Source organism: Magallana gigas, chromosome 9 (assembly GCF_963853765.1).
Source record: "Magallana gigas chromosome 9, xbMagGiga1.1, whole genome shotgun sequence".
Classification (NCBI taxonomy): domain Eukaryota; kingdom Metazoa; phylum Mollusca; class Bivalvia; order Ostreida; family Ostreidae; genus Magallana; species Magallana gigas.
Window position 1 is genome coordinate 12,105,294 of NC_088861.1, and position 21,091 is coordinate 12,126,384.

General features: G+C 29.8%; 2 long non-coding RNA genes across 2 annotated transcripts; both read right to left on the reverse strand.

Moving 5' to 3' along the window:
- Positions 1-2,942: 2,942 nt before the first annotated feature.
- LOC136271802 (uncharacterized) lies at positions 2,943-16,968 on the reverse strand. Its single transcript, XR_010709798.1, has 4 exons — positions 16,842-16,968; positions 4,465-4,602; positions 4,148-4,231; positions 2,943-3,051 (listed from the first exon to the last, which is right to left on the reverse strand). It is a non-coding gene; the product is annotated as an uncharacterized lncRNA (long non-coding RNA).
- Positions 9,612-11,026, reverse strand: LOC117690670 (uncharacterized). Its single transcript, XR_010709797.1, has 4 exons — positions 10,564-11,026; positions 10,328-10,465; positions 10,049-10,135; positions 9,612-9,725 (listed from the first exon to the last, which is right to left on the reverse strand). It is a non-coding gene; the product is annotated as an uncharacterized lncRNA (long non-coding RNA).
- Positions 16,969-21,091: the final 4,123 nt, after the last annotated feature.

A 21,091-nucleotide genomic window follows, 5' to 3' on the forward strand; every position in this document is an offset into this window, starting at 1 on the left:
CTATACTTTGATTATATACAATGACTCTATCTGCCAAAGTAAATACCAGTGTGAAGGTTGCAGACCACGCCAGAAATGCAGTAAAAAATAAGAAGCAAATCAAAACGCATGTTCTTCAAAGAATGATAGTATTCTGACTCATGTTTTGAATGTCCAAGGCATGACAATGTTTTGGCAGTCATCATCGACAGAGTCACTTTACAAGGATGTGTGATGGGGAGAATCGGACCAGAAATAGAACGTTCCGCTATTTTTATACATGTTAATGCACTTTATGTCCCAAATATATCAAAAATTCTAAACATTTCCGCTATACACTAGTATAAATGTACCTGCATATGTTAAAACGTATATCGGTCAAGGTTAGCGTGTTCTTTCCCATAAATTTAAAGTTCCTTATCGTGTCAGCTAAACACTAATGGCGGCTGCGTATATATTTTTTTTTACAAGCAATTCTTATATTTGGTTTTGACAAAAGTTGAAGAAGGTAATACATATATACTTTAAATGTATCCACAAATATCAATGACTCTCACTTAAAAACATTGCAGGAACCAATACAATGCAGGAGAGAGAGAGAGAGAGAGAGAGAGAGAGAGAGAGAGAGAGAGAGAGAGATATTAGTTACATTAGATATAAATTAATGTCTTGGTTGAAGCTCATGGATCGAATTTGTTCGAGAAAACTTTATCAAAAAGAATGTAACTAATATATGCAAACAATTTTATATAAAAAAAAGTAGGTCAGGACATCCCCAAGTCATCAAGTCCAGTTTATTTTCGTATTCGTCATTTTTAGATGCGTTTTCAATAAACATTGAATCTCAATTCACAACCATTTTTACATAACATTAAAATCTTAATTATTTTTTGTCTGATGTAAATATACGCGATAAAATAAGAATGGACCTTTAAGTTTTAAACTCTTTATGTTGTATAGGAAAAGGATATCAGTCAAACACACTTGTAAGACAAACATTACTGCTAGTGTCAACACTTAAATACATTAAGATATTTACAATTTTTAACTGTCTTTGATAATATTACGAATCATTTTTTGAAGCTTATACCCTAATAATGTTTTAAAGATGAGTGGCACAAAAAGGGGGATGTCTGATAGCAAAACGTAAAAAAACCCAGTATTGACTGCGCCGCATAGTAATACAAAGCATTTGGATACTATATATGAGGTGATAATTTTGGTCGGACCGTGGTCACATCTATCATAAAGCCACTCTGGCTCTATTAAATTTGACCATCTACCGACCAAAAGCATCACCTCATAATACTCAAAGAATGATTCATTGTTCCTTAAATAAATTAAATTAAAACAAAAAACATTATATATGTATGGTTGAGCTTTGTCCTTTAATACTTGAATTATTTTGATGACACATTACGGTTAAAAAAGATTGATTATCTGTTTGCATAAACCAGGACAGTTTTATAAATTCAGTCACCTGTTAAGGTATGTTTAAATACCGTCCTTGAAAAGAACATTCAGGTGTCTTGTTGAAAAGATTACGCGTGTGTTATGTACTACGGTGTAATGCCTGCCATATATCAATGAAGTGTTTTGTGAATCATTTGACATGGATTTGTTTTAGAGCACAAAAGGATTGTTTGGTGGAATATCAAGAGTAGGATTGTAAAAACATTAGGTGATTCTAAGAATAATGCAGGTTTTCTCTCTTTTCGCGTATGAGCTCGAGACAAGAATCATCACACAAACACTTAATAAGATCAATATATTATTTAATATAAATTACAACACTTAAAGGAAGTCAGTTCTGATCTTTGATTTTTATGTTTGACAAAAACGAACACGCTTTTGTAGAACCAATCGCTTTCGTTTTTTAAAATCTAGAGAATTATTGAGTATGTAAAACTGCAAAAACTAAATACAAAGCTCCTGATTCATTTTTTACCATCTGTACTGAATATGGCTTTTAACAAATGCTGGCGTTCATTTTTTTCTTCCACATATTGTACCGATCATGTTTAATTTAGGCTTTAGTAAATATTCGATTCATTTCTATCATTTGCCATTCAGAATATGATATTTCTGACAAAATTGGCAATCGTTTTATTAGAATTCAGGTAAAGTAAAGTGGTTAAATACATTTTTGCTGATATTGTTATGTGAAGAGAATTTATATCAAGTTGCAAATATTTTTACCCGATATAAACCTATTAAATATTAAAACCATTTATTTCTGGGTGAACTTTTGAATGACTCAAAATGATATCGGCACGCGCTGATCGTTTTATGGTTGTATTATAATGAATATAAAATCACGGTTATATTTATAACTCTGAACGAATAGCCTTTCTCAAACGTAAATAAAAGTAATAAACAACAGGGTTAAAAAGTTCACTAGTTAAACTTGGTCAGTACGTGATCAAATCTTCTGGGAAACTTTTCGAGCTTTAGAGGATTGATCAATAAACAATAAACAAGTTCATATTCCGGTAAACTTTTTAATATTGCTACTTATTTCTCAAATACTTTCTTTTACCAATATTGTGACGCAAAACAAATGTGATATGTATACAAAATAGTTCACACATTCAATTTATATTAATTTTATTTGAATATGAAAAAACTCATTCAAAGCCAATATGTAAGGACAAAAACTATTTAGGGATATTTTAAGTCTCAATAGAAATTAATATCAAAACGTACGAAATCACTCAATTTAAGTTCTAAAATTTAATCATTGGTTACAGTAAAATTATCATCAACAGTGTCTTTTTCACTTTCGATTTTCCTAGCAAAGATCTCAAATCTAAAATACTCTGAATCTCCTTTCGTCTCTTGTTGCAGCTACAAGAAGAATTTTTTGTTTAAAAAAACATAGACTTTGCAGAAGTTATCTTAAAACATATATTTCTTTCAGCTGCTTAATATTTGAAAAAAAGAGAGTTTTACAAACTAAATACCTTTTTGATAAAAGTTTAGTAGTGGTACAACAGTTTTGATGCAATGTCGATTTAGTTTTGTCTTTGCACAACTTTACAGTGCTTTTCCTCTTTTCCAAGAGATCCGTCCCTGAAAAACCCAACATATTTAAAAATGTAGATTATTTATTTTCCTACTTTAAAAAAAACTAATGAAGTATTTAATACTATTTTTTAAATCAATCTATCTAATATACAAACACAATCCCTGGTAAATGAGATATTATACAAATCAAACGACTAATTCAAATCATTTAAACGTAAAATTGAATTAAAAGGACTAACAACAACAGCTACATGTACACATATTCATAATTACATTTTTTACTGTAGCATTATAGAAATAGCTAGATTATATCGACACATTACATTTACCACAATCACATGTAAAATGTCGAGATTCGTTGCTACTTATCATGTTTTTAATATGTCAAGAATAACTAGCAGAGCATTAAAGCTTTCAATGGCTTCGCCACTTGGGCACCAACCTGGGCTTTGCTCTTGACCAACTGGGGACCCTAAGGCGGTTCCAACCCCCCTTTTTAGTTTTTTTTTTATTTCTGTATATTTATTAACTATATTCCCGTTGACATTTCCATTGCTGAGTTATCTTTCGTTGCTCTCTTACTATAAACTTTCCAAACGTTTACTTAACTATCAAATAAATGTTTGAATATAACAACATGTAATGTATTATATTGATTCAAAACATCCAAATCCATGGTGATTTGATTACCTATATATGATTCAGATGCGTTCAAAATATTTCCGTGCGTGTTACAATTCAAGTCGTGATTTCAAAGCCAAGATTGCAGTACGAGAAATAATGAGATATAAACGATAAACAAAATAAATGATTGTATATATCAAAATTGAAAACTCATTTAAGGTAGACTTCAGGAAAAAATTGCACTTTAGAGGGAAAGCTAATGTAAATTTAGGGGTTCGTGTATTTCATTGTATTAAAAACGACCTAGAATTAGTTTTCGGTTATTTTCAATTTTTTTACAACTTTAAATTTAAAATATGACAATACAGCAATTATATTAGAGGGAAAAAATTCAAATTTGCTCCCCAATCAAAGACAATAACTAATAAAGGTTGATTGTTTTATATAATCTGCAACTATAAATCATCTTTAAATGTGGAATAAACAAAAGATCATAAAATGTTTTTGATACACTTACGTTTGTCACAGGTTTTCATTATTATATCCATCATAAGTACTTTGTTGTTGCAGCAGAGATCCACTCCTAATCTGTATATTCCTTCTTCAATTGAAATAAATGGTTCAAAATGAAGTATTGTAGAATTGACTAGGTTAGAAGCAAACAATTAGAGCCTGAACGTGTTTTAATTTTTTTCTTTGAATATTTGCATTTGTTGTTAATATTACACTTTTAACAATGATACAATTTTTTAAAATTAATTGTCTCATTAAAATCTATCTTTTAGAGTGAAATTGGAGAAAATATTTTTGTAAAATATGTACGCTTATTTTTACCTCCACAACAGTCTACTTCCTGTCCTTGCTGATACCTGTCGTGAACCCCTGATCTTGAGCAGCAGATCTGTGTCGTGTTATCAAATTCTGTTGAATCTATTGTAACGTTCTGTGTGAAAACGCATTCTCCACCTACAACTAGACGGCATTTAACGTATATTATACAGCATTTATAGAAAATTATTTTTATGAGATTTTTGAAATAAGTATGTATGGAAATTTGCTATTACCTTTGGCGACAGCTTTACCGTAGAGGACCCCCAGTATCAGCAAAATGCAGGCTGACATTTTCAGAGTACAATTCATTCCTTAATCATTATATATAGACCTCTTCAGCAAAATTCAAAATGGGCTATATGTGAGCGCTGTTTTATATACATGTAACATGGAAAAGCAGAAAGACCAGATATCAGCCCCCATATTCTTTTTTGAACCAGGATCATTCGGGATGTGAAGATCTTCGGAGTTTTTAAAAAAATGCTTTGTGCTATTTAATGCTATTGATCTTATATATGATACCTGATTTTTTTTTTTTACTTATTTATGACGATTTAAATTTGAAGTAGAAAAATAGCTACTATTTCATTCAATATATTATTTTGATTACGTTTTTGACATGCTTTTTTAAAAAAAAGAAGAATAAATGTAATCATCTATGTCGTTTTAATTCGTGAATCCATTGATATAGTTTGTTCTGAGATTTAAACATTATCAAGCATACGTTTGCATGCATTTTCTTTTGAAATTTTGCACTGTTAATATTGCATTGGCATTTTAGCATTAAGTGGTGATGACATTTTTATGTCTGATACAATCTAAATTATATATTTAGTTCAAGGTATTGATCTCACTCTAAACTTAATTTTGATATTAATCAGAAAAAGCTGCATCTATCAACATGCACATGCATGCTTTTGATCATTCGCTGTGTACATTCTGTTTTTGAAAAAAAAACTTTTCAATCGTCTTCAATTATTAAGGAAATGCAATGATTTTTACATTTCTTTTTATAGGTACTAGCATTAAGATCTAAAATAGTTTACGTGGGAGCCTAGCAAAACCTATTAATAGTTCCATAAAAATGTAGTGCTATCAGTTTGTATATTTATCAGACAATATTTGAATTTATTATGGTAAACTCCTGCATATTCTAATGACCAAAAAAGTATTAACTCATGTGACAAAATATATTTTGGTATTTCAAACAGACCTTTCCCATATTACTGAACCGTTTATTACCTGATATTAATCGGAACAGACTGCATTCATTGACCTAGTTACATATGCTTTGGATTTGTTCGTTGCAGATATTAATCTATCATGTGGCCAGGATATATATTAATGTGCACAGTTTGCAATACTTATTAATAAGTTATTGTTGGAATGTTCGTAGGAGTGGGTTCGTAGAAGTTTGAAATAATAAGTCACAATGCGCAAAGAAATAATTTTTCAGGAATATCTTTGGAATGTTTTGTAATTAAAGGAACCATTAATCTGTATCAAAATCCCTAGGTTAAAAAAATTAGTTCAGTGTTGTTTATGCCCATACTCGCTGTATAACAACACACTATTAAAGGAGCATAGTCGCGATACATGTATTAGTTAATTTTTTCGATTTTTAAAGCTTTCAATACTTCAGTAGGGCATTTCTTCATGTAATAGACAACCATAAATTTGAATGTCAGTCGTTGAGTCATAAGCTAGTTAAATAGCCCTCAATTCGTTGTTATTCTATGTAAAGCAAATTATTTTATGCTTGAGTCGAATAAGTAGATAGACAAATCAGCTTGAAAAAGATTGCTTGCTGGTATATTTATCCTATGTAATAAAAAAAAAGAGATTATTTACATGACAAAGAATTTTGATTCCTGTATCGAGCTTATAACTCTACAACTGATTTTAAAATTTCATTTGATCATTATCAATGCATTTTTAAAGCATTGCAAAAAATAAAAATACAATTTGATCACAATCGTGACGATGCCTTTTTTTTTTAATTTAAATGTTTTTTTTTTTCAAAAATGTAACAAAATACATGTATGTTTTATAAATCGTTTAGTTTCTTGTTTGCACTAGTTGTTAATAATTCTATCGTTGTTTTGTGGCTGATAAACATCTTCGTAAACAGGAAATAATTGTAAGCAATGTAATTCATTTTTTCCTCCTACAGCTGTCCATTTCCTTTCCTTGCTTAAATCTTTCACGGACTCCTGATCTGTGTTGCTGGTCAAAATCTGCGTCTGATATTTTGTCCTTTTCATTGTTTGTACCTGTACATACCTGTTAAATTCGTAGAGTTTGCAACCGTTACTATGTTTTTTGTGGTATCAGCAAAATACGTAACTTAATGGAGATGTATATGAGATTTAATAACTTATCTATAAATTAAAATATTGGATAATCCTTATATTATAGAAATATGTCGGGGCGGGGGTTAATAAGAAATTTTCAACAAAATTTATTGTGTTTCATATAGTCCTATCATAGTACAAAATTCAAATATTAAAAAAGTCATGCATGATAAATTCTATGACAAAACATTACTTCGAATGATTTTATAACATGTTTGCCCGTAAAAAAGCATATGGAGGAGGGAAATAATAACCTTAAGGTTGAATATTTTAATCGAAGTAGCGTTATGAATATAAAAATATCTTAGAGGCTTTTTATAATAATTCGTTGTCTTTATAACTTTATCTGCTACCGAGTATGGACACCAAGGTACATCGATATGTTAGAATGTTTTTTGTAGATTATAACAGATTTGCATTTTATTTATCAACGGGAAAAATGAAAGAAAAAACTGCATGAATAACTGTCAGCAACGGACAATTTTACTCTATAATCTTTTCAGTTTGTGTGTGCTGAATATTAACTTTAGGTTGAGGAAAATGATACACCGTATAAAAATTTCATTTACATTTTGGCTGCACCGTGCCATTTAAATTTCAGCTTAAACACAATGGGCATTTAAAGCTTATTGGTTAAATTTCAATGAGGAATATCACTCTATAGAAAAGTGCAAATTTAATAGAGGTTTTCTTACAGTAACAGGTAAATATTATATTTGTGAAAAGAAAAAAAAGACGTTTGTATAAAAATGTAGGACAAACGGATTAGCATAAAGATGGCCATGCACATTTTTTATCATTGGTAGTAGTATAGTATGTTGAATACCAATATTTTCAATTGTGAATATGACCAACGAATATAATCAATTTTTGTGATATTTTGCATGCTGGTTTTTTTATAATCAGCTAAACACATATTTCCCAAACACAGCGTTATTCAAACAGGCCCTCAAAACATGCTAGAATTCATTTTTTCATTCACGGCTATCTGTTAAATGCATTATCTGCTGACAAAAAGGTATTAGAAGTAATGATATTCAAAACAGACGTAAAATTTTTACAGTGTCATTTTGATTAAGTCATTATTAAAGCACCTATTTGAATGCCCCATTTAAAGTACGTATCATTTTAATCACGAAAATAGATTCATATTATGACAGTTTAATTTCACATTAAATTCCAAGGCATTCTCCATAAAGATGCCGCATACCTACTTTTTAAAAGATTTACTGCTTGACACATCCTAGGGGTTTTCCGAACTGGGGCGAGGAAATACGGAAACGCGATGGGTAGTTCAGGGTACATGTAATTTAAACTCTTAACTTCTGAATTTTATCAGACAAAATTAAAATACCACATGCTTTAGATTGTGTAAAATGTAAAATACTGCGTTTTGCATGTATCTGCCCGTGTATATTTTTATGTATTTAAAGTATATTTCATCTTACATGTTAACTATTAATATCGAATACATTCAAATTATAAATCTAAAAACAAAAAACATTCATTTAAACGGAGCAAATAAAGTTCTTAACCATGTGTATATATTGTTTTTTTGGGTGTTGTTGTTGTTGAAAAATTGAAATTGTTGTGTTGTTCTAGAGACACATGTACCAATACATGTAAGTAGTTAAGAGATCTCTGACTACTTATTTACTGTTTGGAATATATATACTTAAAAAACTGATGTAGATTGACTTGAAAAAATTCAACTCTTGATGATTCATTATTACAGCTCTGCTCGGTGTGGTAAATACTTGTTATTTTTATGAATGAAGCTTGTGCATTTTAAGAGCAAAATAATATTTGATATTTTTAACTACCCTTCTATATTACCTGAAAGACTCTGAATATCCATTCACCTATGTATGTGTCATTTAAATTCTTTTCTGTAGATCTCACCATTTTTGCTTACGATCAAAATATGCGTAATAAAAAAATCAAGACGGTATTCGGAACGATTTTTAAACGAATTGAGAAAACGCCTGCATGTTTTTTCGCGGCTTCTTGGATTTATAAATCAATCAGCACTTTATAATTTTAAGATTGTATTTCTAGAACAAGCACATTTGCAACATATTTATTATTTATGCTTCTATATATATTTATCATATGTTTATCTCAATATTTGATAGATGTCACTCCTGGAATACATTTTTGATATTCAACTGTGTGTTCCTACGCCACGTGACATCATAATTAAAAAATTACGTAACTTTAGGCAGATTATGGACGTAGAATGAAAAAGTAACAAAATAATTCAGTTGAAAAGCGAAGGTTTATAAATGTGTATATTTAATGCTGTTTCACTTTTTTTTATAAATTGATAAAATACCAGAAAATGACTGAATGAAATATTAAAGAAAAGTTTAAAAACTGCATTCGGGTAATGATTTGATTTTCCACAAAAAAAATGTCTTTGAAAAACATTTATTAAAAATGTTCATACTTGAATTTTAAATGTTGATTTTTACAACATACTTAAATACAAATAGAAACAACAACGTAAAATGTGTCTTAATATTTTTATTAGCTCCAAATCAAACTCTTATAAAAAAGGAGTTGCCACTGAGTATAGATATTAAAATATGTTTGTTGTTCTTAGATTTCGTTGTCCGTAGTTTCCAGATGCAAAACAAAATTTTAGAGTTGCGTGGATATTTCTTTCTGCACCTACGTACAAAAATATACCATGATTTTCATGACAAGTTTTATAAAATTACTTTAAATCTTTTAAAGCTTGGAAATTGTCTATTGTATATTCAAATTGAAACATTCATGAAAATATTTACTTTTACCTTTTCTCTAAACTTTTCAACTCTTTCCAACGCTTTTGATGAGGCCGTGGTGAGTAACCTTTAGCTGCACCAGATTTTATTCTATTCTCGTCCTTCTCAAAAGTTGATTTTCCTTTTAAATGAAAAATAGATGACAAAAGAATTTTTAATTTTTATCATGATGATCCGAAAAAGAGACTAAAGAGATACTTTTGAAAGCACGATGATTAAATCTAAACAATAATTCGTTTTATTATGTATTCATTTTCGATTTCTTCCTTTAAAATGAAGCAATTTAATATTATATACCCATGATATATTCTTGACAAACTTTATTTACTAGTCAATTTTTACTGTATTTAAAAGTTATTTTCTTGTCAAAGGCTAATTTGAATGTATAAAATCTAGTGTTTGAAACGACAAGAGTATATAATGCATTATAAAAGGATTACTTACCACACTTACAATCACAGTTTGTTTGCAGGTCCTTTACATACACTTGCTCGTTACAACACAACTCTATTTGAGGTTTGTAAATTCCCTCTGAAATCAACAACCAACGACTTCAATTCACATGGGATAACATAACAGAAAATAGTACGACTATAATGTTTTCTTGCATAAGTTTAAAGCAAAAAATCTGTCATATTCTCTCTTTCCCTTTTTCATATTCGTGAAAAGTAGTCCGTATATAAACAAAATTTTGAGTTGTTTGAACACTTATTAAATACTTGCCACCACAACAATCAATTTCCATTTCCTCTTGATATCTCGCATGGACACCGGATCTCCGGCAACAAATCTGTGTTGTTTGATTAATCTTTGCGCTGGTAATTTGGTCAATCTTTGAATATACACATTCTCCATCTACAACTACATGTACATTCCAGGTCAAGCAATCTGCATTTGCAAATAGTGTATTGGTCTAAATTTTCAAAGGTTTTTATACGTATGTATGTACCAGTACATACCTTTTAAATCCGTAGAGTTTACGACCGTTATTATGAGACGAAAACTTAGCATCAGGAATGTAAACGCCTTCATATTCTTCTTGAAAAATATTGATCCCAAGGTCTCTGGACTTCTTTGCTCAAGAATCGGGCAGTGTGTATTTGTTTAATATGATATATTAGAGTATATCATAGCATACTCCTTCATATTCGGAATTTCCTTGCATATATCAACCCACGGGTTTTATCTTCTTTTGGATAGAACTTGGGATTTGTCATTTTGGATTTTCCGCTATGTTTAATTGGCCACTAATCTGTGTCCGATAAAATGCATATTGTCAGGTAGTTGTTAATTTTATCATCGTTTGATGGAATGTACATTGGGCAGCAACATTTAATATTTTCATGTACTTTATTAATTTGACTGGTTAAAATGGACTGAGTCTGTATGATTTCATAATCTTCATATATAAAGATATCAATTTTTTTGTTTTATAATAAAGGATCATATTTAACATTCAAACAATTGAATCGAAGAACGTTTGGAACAACATACGACGACAAAACAACACATATCAAAGCAATGAAACAAATGGCAATTTTGTTGCAAAGTGTAAGTCAGAATTTAATGATTGTTTTATATTTATTAAAATTCCAATGCTATATTTGTTATGTAATGGTACAGGACATAAAATGTGAAACATATTAGTTAAACAAACAACCAAGAATACGCTATAGTGAGGATTAAATATACAGTGCGCAAAAATATGTGAACGGTTAATTCATGAAAGTCCAATCCTACGAAAAAGATATCGTTGAAATCATTAATTTAAAGAGCATTTATAAAGTATTTGCTTATCATAAATACTGAATGAAAAATTTAAAGGACAAACTGTAAATACAAATCTGGCATGATACACTTAAAAAGAATGCTGAGGTTATAATTACCTTGACATTTTTTATGACACGTTTGTGTGCATTGAAATCCGGTATCTAAAAACGCGTATCAGCAATTATATATCAATGAGGCTTTAGAACACGATCAAAGCTCGTTTTGAAAACATTTTTTGCCTCACATCGATTAATTTATCATATTTATCTACACTGATTAAATTACGAAAAAAAGGGTGGAGTTGGAAAATCTTCTTTAATCATCAGGGATTATAATTATTTAAGAATATATTTAGATGGTTGTGAAAAAGAAATAAGTAAATGTACCTACAAAACCCTTTTAAGTTTAAATAGGTTATCTTCAAGAAAAACTGCGCCAGTTTGGATTACTTGTAAGCATTCTCTAGATTTCTACCCTCATTCATATATCGTCTCAAATGATGAAAAAATCTAGCATTTCAAAAGAAAAATATTTGCGTATTTCTTACGTTTTTTTAAGTTAAAGGTGGAAATAAATTGCAATGAACAAATTTGAATTGAAAATTTGTTCAGCACATCTATATTTATACTTGATATCCACTAGATCTAAACTATTACCCAAGAAAATATGAAATGAAATTAATTTTTAAAATTTTCAGCTTTATGATGCAGACGATCACTAACAATATTACACAATTCAAGATCAATGTCCCCTTATCTTGTCAGATAAAAAATGTAATAAAAAAACCTTTGTTGTTTCTAGTAGGCAAATGGCTTAAATATGCAATTTTAAATTAAACTTCTAGTTAAAACTGTTAAGCTTTAATATGCGGACGATCACTAACAATATCACACATTTCAAGATCGATGAATCCTTATCTTGTCAGATAAAAAATGAATTAACCAATTGCCGTTGATATGTCAAATGCATTACTTTGGGTAGCTGTGGGTATCTACAACATTGACGAAGCCTGCATGTATTCATAACCTTAATGGTGAGTTGATTTTTGATGACACTGCGTACCGGAAACGCCACTGGGCCATATACTGTTAAGTAAGACACTTGTTTGAAATTTAAAGACTTAGATTTATCAATCTTGGTCATACTTTGATAAATAAGAAAAAAAATATTTACTCCACCAAGAAAGTACCTTTTCCCCATGGTTCTAATAATTAAGGTTACTATTTTAAGCTCCTTCAAGTTGTCTTAAATGTTGCGCGACCTACTGCTGCATTATTTACGTTTATATATAATGTTACTTATATTTTGAAATGAAATAGAATGTACGCACTACTTGCAAATCTGTAAGTCTAACAAACAACACAGATTAGGTTACTTCGAGGATTACCACAGGGCGCAAAACTATGTCAATGATTCATTCACAAAAGTTCGTTACGACAATTCATACCTACATGAAAGGTATCTTTTCAATCATAAATTTAAATAGCAATTACAATGCATTGTTCATTACAGTTACTTAATAAAAAGTTTCACATGGCAAACTGAGATTTAAAATCTGGCATTATACATAAATAAAGAACAATGTGGTTTACCTTGACATTTTGCAAAGTTAAGTGCATTCGTTTGATTATTTGTTGGGTATATTGAACAAAAGTATCTAAAAAGGCGAATCAAAAGTTGTATATAAATGAATCTTTAAAACACGATCAAAGTTCCTTTTTAATGCTTCCTTCACATTAAATAGAATATTCTATCATATTATCTGCATTGATTAAATTAGGGCAAAAAGGATGGTATCGGACACTTTGTCTTGAATCATAGGTTTTTTTTAAAAACTTATATTTGGATGTTTGTACAAAAAGTGAATATCTGTCAAAACCCTTTTAATTTGAAATAAGTTATCGTCAAGAAAAACTGTGTCAGTGTGGATCACTCATATGCATTCTCCAGATCTATACCTTCATTAATGCACCAGATCAAATGTTAAAAAATCAAGCATTCCAAATGAAAAAAAAAATGCTTATTCCTTATATATTTTTTTTTGGGGGGGGGGGGAGGCAGAAGATAATTTACAATGGACAAATTTCAATTGAAAAAAAATTCAGCATATCTATATTTATCCTTGATATCCACTAAATCTAAAACAATACCCGTGAAAATATGACATAATTTTTTAAGCTTTTTCATGCAGACGATATCTAACAATTTTAAATGTGATTCATGCCTACAGGAATGGTATCTTTTCAATCATGAATTTAAAAAAGGTTGGTAATTTTTTGTCTGTTTTGTTCTTTCAATAATACGATATCTCAAAAAATGCACAAATTATTTTCGATTTAAAAAAAATTATTGATACCATGCATAGAAGATCAAATGGTCTTCTACAGGAAAGAATTACATTTTTAAGTCAGTATAAAAACTAATCTACACTTTTTAATGCTTAAACTCGAATTGGTTATTCGTTCGGCTGTTAAATATAAGTTTGTCCAAAAATCTTTACCCTTGTTTTCGTACAAAATTAATGTCTAACCCATCAATATTAAGACTTACAGATATTTATAAATAAGCTTTTTAAAATCTCTGTATTATATAATAATCAAATATTAAATGGGCATGGTCACGATCTAGTCATTTTTTATATTGTTTATTGTTAAATTGCTTTCGTCATCCTCTTCTAAACAACCAAAATGTGGATGTCAATTAAAGAGTGATAAGCAAACATATATCTCACAATAGCTCGTGCCATATTTTTGTGTTACATTAGTTCAATAAACCAGAAAAATTCTATTTCAAGCTGATTTTTCTGTCTGCTAAATCGTTTTGAACAAACATAAACGGTTTCAAGCATATCCATTTTAGGTCTAAACCTTACATATTCTTGTCAACATTCAAAGGAAAAAACCATACAAACATGGCCTTAACTTTGTTTATATACTAAAAACCTTTGACTCCTGTATCTCTCTTAAATCTCGTCGACTGACACTCAAATTGTGATTGATTTGAACGGCTTACCAAAGCATTGTGACCATGTCAAGTTACAACTGAGTTTCTGGTCACTAAAGATTTAAGTACTTGGATGCGTTATTAAATTTTTAAATAAACCAATGCCTTTATTGATAGGAATTTAAAAAAGTCAAATTCATTTATTTATTTTACAATAGAAAAACTTACATTTTTCAATTGCCAAAATTATCACTTGTTTAAAATTAGAATTTTCTAAACATTATCTGAAAGAAACGTTTTGGCCGTTTGCTTGCTAACAAGTTGAATGGGTTATCTAATGGACTAGCTACAACAGGTTCATGTCTTTATCGTGCTCATTGTATAATCTGCGCTTGAAAATGGGGACATTCTGCCTATATACACTTCTGTTGCTATATAAATACACCCATTACACACACCATAAAATTGGCTGATTAGCTGGATTCTAAAAATATGTAAATTATGTATTCAGAGTTCTGTGTGTTATTTTATGAGTTCACTTGGATTTAATTTCGGACTCGGAAAACAATTTATGGGGGCGATTAAAGTGAGAGGTGTGGAAATCCATTGTGCAGTTCAGAGAGCAATTAACCTTTTTTATTACCACACTTAAACACAAATACGCTAAATTTGAAAAAAAAAATCATTATCTTGAAGCTATTATTAACGTACATACAATAATGTAATGTAATATATTTGACATAAAGCTAAAAACCTGATTGAAGAGCACATACAAAAATTGATAAAAATACTTAAATTTTGAGTCAAAAAAAGAAATGTTTACACTTAATCGAACTCAGTTCATAATTATAATTACTAAAATAAGCATAAACATTTACATGCACAATTTATATCAACGCGTGAACATGTATGCAATTTTTTTAATTAATGATAAAAAATCGCAAACTTTTTTATGCATTTAAAATGCGAAGTTTTTTTTAGTATTAACAGTTTAATAAAATTTTATAAATAATGATATCAAGATATCAGCCTAGATGTTTCAACGTCTGTAAATTACAAAAGCATTTTGTATGTTGTCTATTATTTTGTACTGAACGTCAACTACACAACATAATTTTGACAAAAATCAGTATTTTATTTTACATAAATACATGTAGTATATACATTGTAAATGCTGCTCTTTTAATCACGTAATAAGAATCGGTAGCTCTTAAATACCTTTGAATAATACACGATATTACTTAACGACACTTCAACATTCTTGCTCTGGTTTTCAATGTCTCCAGAATCGGGCATAAACCTTTTAATTTTTTTGACAAACAAAGAAAGTATTAGTCAGCTTTGAGGGGGATTCATGGAAACTCAATGGAAAGTTTCAACTTATGGTGATATATATTGCACTTTTTTTAAACTAAGCCTCAGGTAAGGCGTTTAAGAAAGATCTCGGTCAAATAGCAACAAGCTTTCCCCCCAAAAAAAATGTGTCAGCAAATAAAGGGTTTTCGCCTTGTCATTTCTGTCACATTCTATTTGCATCATATATAAGTTGCAAACAAGAACCCTGGTATTTTTATGGATTGACTACCAATAGGACATTCCTTATTATTCAAAGAATAAATAGCGGAAATATTTTTTGTTTTCATTTTGTCGTATAGAATTGCACTGGTGTGCTCTCAAGCATTTAAACTATGATTAATAACTCAATTTTAACAAGACTATTTTTCTTTCGTATAACATAATTTAACAGCCCTGAAAGCAGTTGCTGCTTCACAGGTAAATGTAACTTTACCCATCATATCCCTGTTATGTGTTTAGAATTCAAATGAGACAAATAAGTAGCATCAGTTTATCTGTCAAATCTATATTTATATACCAAGAACTAAAAAAGATCCTCTGCATATGGTAATGAGAGACATTTGGACTAAATGCTTGCTAATAAAAAGGTTAGTAGGATTTAGACAGCACAATTCAGGCACGATTAACACCGTTTTTGAAAGGGTGGGAGACACTGATCCAAAATTGTGACAAGCCAAATAAAAAAAATTAAAAGTGGGGTGGGGGCAACTCTCTCTTTTTATACGTATTTTTAAGACAGATGTTTCCTGGGGGAAAGCGGGGCCCAGTCGTTAACTCACATATATTGATTTAGAAGTATTTAATTTAGCAGATCAGTAAAAGCATGCGTTCTATATAAATATTGTTTTATAAAATGAGTAATGCTATATAATTCTTGTGGTTTCCTAAAACTATTCATAGGAAACATTTTCGGTGTAATATTCAAAACAAATCTGTTTCACATTAAATCTTAATGATGAGAACAATGATGAGTTTGCAAAATACGACTTGCAAAATATCTCTGAGTAGATCACATAACTCTTGCTGGAAATTTTTAAAAAAGCATAAAAATAAATAAGGCTTTTAAAGAAACAAAGCATGACTTGTATCGTGATTAAAAAAGTATTCGTTTTTGTTAACTGAACTTTATCTTTAAAAATTCAATAGACAAATTTTACAACTTATTTACCTTTGCGTTATTTATATTCTCTGTGATGTAGGAATAGTTTATTCGGTCTGCCAAGATTAGCTGTGGTATTTCCGACAAAGAGTAGTTGAAACCACGTTAATATTCCTCATACTGTGACGGATGTTAGTATAAGGTGGGGGGGGCATTAACGTTGCCGGAAGCGAGAGCAACAGGCGAGAACTCACGTGTCCATGCGGGCGACTATCATTACCTTTCATATACAACCACTGTCGATCAAAGGGAAATGCCTTGGGTTGCAGGGATTGTATTGTCCTATATTGACACTCAGTCATAATTTCATGAGATATTCATTTAATTATATATGAATAAAAATATACTTAAAATATCAAAGCTGATTATAAATCAAGAAGGTTAAATGAGTACTCTTGCTTTAAAATTTAATGTTTTCAGAATGACAATAACTTGACAGTCACTGTTGAAAATGCAAAAAAAACTGTGTCATCTTTCATGACGATATGTAGTTGTTCTTATGTATCACGTTTTTACAACATGTCTCCGATAAAGAGTTCAAAACAATTATGGGTCAATAATATTCTTTCCCATAATTAAAAGATATACCCTGTGTCAGATAAGCCAGTAATACTGAAGTCTTGTGGTTTTTTATGAATGAAGTTTATCCATTTAAAGAGCAGAATAAAAAAAATATCCTTTTATATAACCTTAGAATTATCTGTGCTACGAATAAAGACTCTTAATACCCATTCACCTATATATGTATCATTTAAATTCTTTTCTGTTGATCTCATTAGTTTAGCTAACGATAAAAATTCTGTATGCATAATCAAAAAATCAAGACGGTATTTGGAGCAATTCTTTAACGAATTAAAAACATAACAAGCAAATTTGCAACACATTCATTACAACTGTTTATACAAAATTAACAGACTGAGTAAAGGCTTTGTTTTTATGCCTGTTAGCAAATATTACGAATTCATTGATGTTATTTTACAGTCAGTGGATGTTTATAGCTAAGAAACATTGTCAGTTAAGCGTTTATAAAAAAAATACGATGTTGATAAGATCATAATTAAATTAATTAATCTTAACGAATGATTTATTTGATTTTCTTTCTAAATGCATTATAAATCCCCAATAATTCTTCATATCATGTCTTAGACAGACTCAAACTTTTTACAATGACTCTATCTGCCAAAGTAAATGTAGGCTGCAAACCATATCAGCCATGCTATAAAATGATTATATAAAAAAAAACTAAAACGGTTGAACTTCGCGCAACAAAGTATTCTATCTCATATTTTGAATATCCAAGGTACATGTATCATAATATTTTGTAATCTTTACCGACAACGTCCTTTTACCAAGAGTCATGAAGGCGAAGATCCGATTAGACATAGAACGTTATGTTGTTTATGTGCGTATTTTATCTTCCAAATATTTCAAACCTTTCAGCTATTTGTGATGTTTTAAATGTGTTTGTCAAAAACGCATATCGTTCAGTGTTCAGGTACTCTTTACCATTATTTAAAAGTTACTCACTGTATCAGATAAACCGCCTCACCCGACACCAAATATCAACGTATATTATTGAGACAGCAAAACATTACATTTAAAGAATAACGTATTTTCTAAAGAAAAGGTAAACAACTGCATTTCGGTAATGATTAGATTTTCCAAATAAAAGTCTTTGAAAAACTTTAATTCAAATTTTCATAGATTTAAAATGTTGATTTTTACCGTTTAATTAAATACAAATACACAAAGTTGAACAACGTAAAATGAATCTTCATATTTTTATTGGCTCATAATTAAACTCTTATAAAAAAGGATTTGCCACTAAGAATGGATATTAAGATATGTTTGATGTTTTTAGATTTCGTTTTCCGTAACTTCCAGATGCAAAACAAAATTTTAGAGTTGCTTCGATATTTCTTTCTGCACCTACGAAAATATATATTGACATGAATTTTAAGACAAATTCATTATAATTACTCTAAATCTTTTACAGCTTTAAAATCAATCTATCGCATATTCAAATTGACACATTTATGAATATTTTTACTTTTACCTTTCTCTCAAACTGTTCAACTCTTTCCAACGGTTATGACGAGTCCGCAGTGAGCCAACTTTAGGCACACCTGATCTCACTCTGTTCTCGTCCTTCTCAAAATTTGATTTTCCTATAAAATGAAAAAATAGAATGACAAATAAAATTAAGATTTTTTAACATGATAATCCGAAAGAAGCCTTAAGGGATATTTTTGGAGAGAATAAAGATTAAATGTAAACAATAATTCTTTTTATTTGATATTCATTTTTGTTTTCCTTTTTTGAAATGATGCAATTAAATTTGTAAAAAGAAATAACCTCAACAAACTTTATGTGCTAGTCAATTTTTACAGTGTTTGAAAGCTATTTTCTTCGTCAAATACTAATTAAATGTAGAAAATCAAATATATACACTGTTTGAAACGACAAGAGTTATATACTGCATGATAAAAGGATAAACTTACCACACTTGCAATCACAGTTTGTTTGCATTTCCTTTACGTACACTTGATCGTTGTAACACAATTCTATTTGAAGTTTGTAAATTCCTTCTGAAATCAGCAATCAACAATTTCAATTCACATAAGATAAAATTACAACAAAAATATAGTACAAAAATATTTTTTCTTCCATAAGTTAAAAGCAAATAATCTTTTAAATATTCTATCTTTCCTTTTTTTCAAATTGCGATTTGCTCACGTGAAAATTATTCCGTATATAGACAAAATTTCGAGTTGTTCAAACATTGTTTTAATACTTGCCACCACAACAACCAATTTCCATTTCCTCTCGATATCTCGCATGGACACCTGACCGACAACAAATCTGTGTTGTTTCATTAAACTTTGCGTTGAGAATTTGGTCAATCTTCGAGTACACACATTCATCGCCTACAACTGCAAATACATTCCAGGTCAAGCAATTTCCATTTGCAAATTAAGTGTATTGGTCTAAATTTTCAAAGGTTTTCATACGTATTTATATATCTGTATAACCTCTTAAATTCGTAGAGTTTGCAGTCGTTATTATGAGAAAAAAACATAACATCCAGGGTGTAAGTGCCTTCATCTTCTACTTCCAAATGCTCAGTCAACGACTGGACTTCTTCGCTGAAGCATCGGACAGTGGTATAGTTTTATAATATGTTACATTAGATTATATTATAGCATACTCCTTCATATTTGGACTGTCCTTGCATAATTATATCAACCCACGGGCTGTTTTTTTGGATAGAACATATGCTTTGTCATTTTGGACTTTCCACTAATGTGTGTCCGATAAACTACGTTTAGTCAGGCAAACTCATCGTTTGATGGAATGTACATCGGGTAGCAACATTTAAAATTTTCATGTATTTTATTCTATTACTGGTTAATATGCATTACTTTTGGGCATCTCCAACATTGACGCGGCATGTAAGCATGTTTAGCATTTAAAGGTGATTTGATAGTTGAGGACCCTGCGAACCAAAACACAACTGAGCCATTTCCTGTCAGGCATTGCTATAAAATTCGAGACTTAAATCTATTTATCTTGCTAATGCTTCTAACAATAATAAAGATAAGAAATAATCACTTACACCATCGAAAAAATTATCTTTTCCCATGGTTCTAATCTCGAAGGCTATTTGAAGCCCATACAAGTTTATTAAAATGCTGCATTACCAACGTGTATACAACGATATTCATTTTTATTTGTTTTATATTAAAGTATTATATTATGCTTTACATTTGAACAGTTGAATCGAAGAAATTTGGAAAAACCTACAATACAAACACAAAACATATCATAGCCATAATAAGACATTCGTGAATTTTGTTTTAAATTCTTACACAAAAATTATTGGTAGTTTAATTCTTATTTCAATTTCAATGTCATGTTGTTTTTATAATGTTACAATACTTATATTATAAAATGAAGTTTAATGTATTCACTACTTACAATCTGTAAGTCAAAGAAACAGTCTAGAATATGCTACCTTGAAGATTACTCATCCGGGGCGCAAAACTATGTCAATGATTCATTCATAAAAGTCCATCACGGCAATTCAAACCTACATGAAAGGTATCTTTTCAATCATAAATTTAAAGAGTAATTACAATACATTTGCTCATTACAATTACTTGATAAAAAATTTTCACATGGCAAACTGTGATTATATATCTAGCATTATACATGTATAAAGAACAATGTGGTTTACCTTGACAATTTTTTTCTTAAAG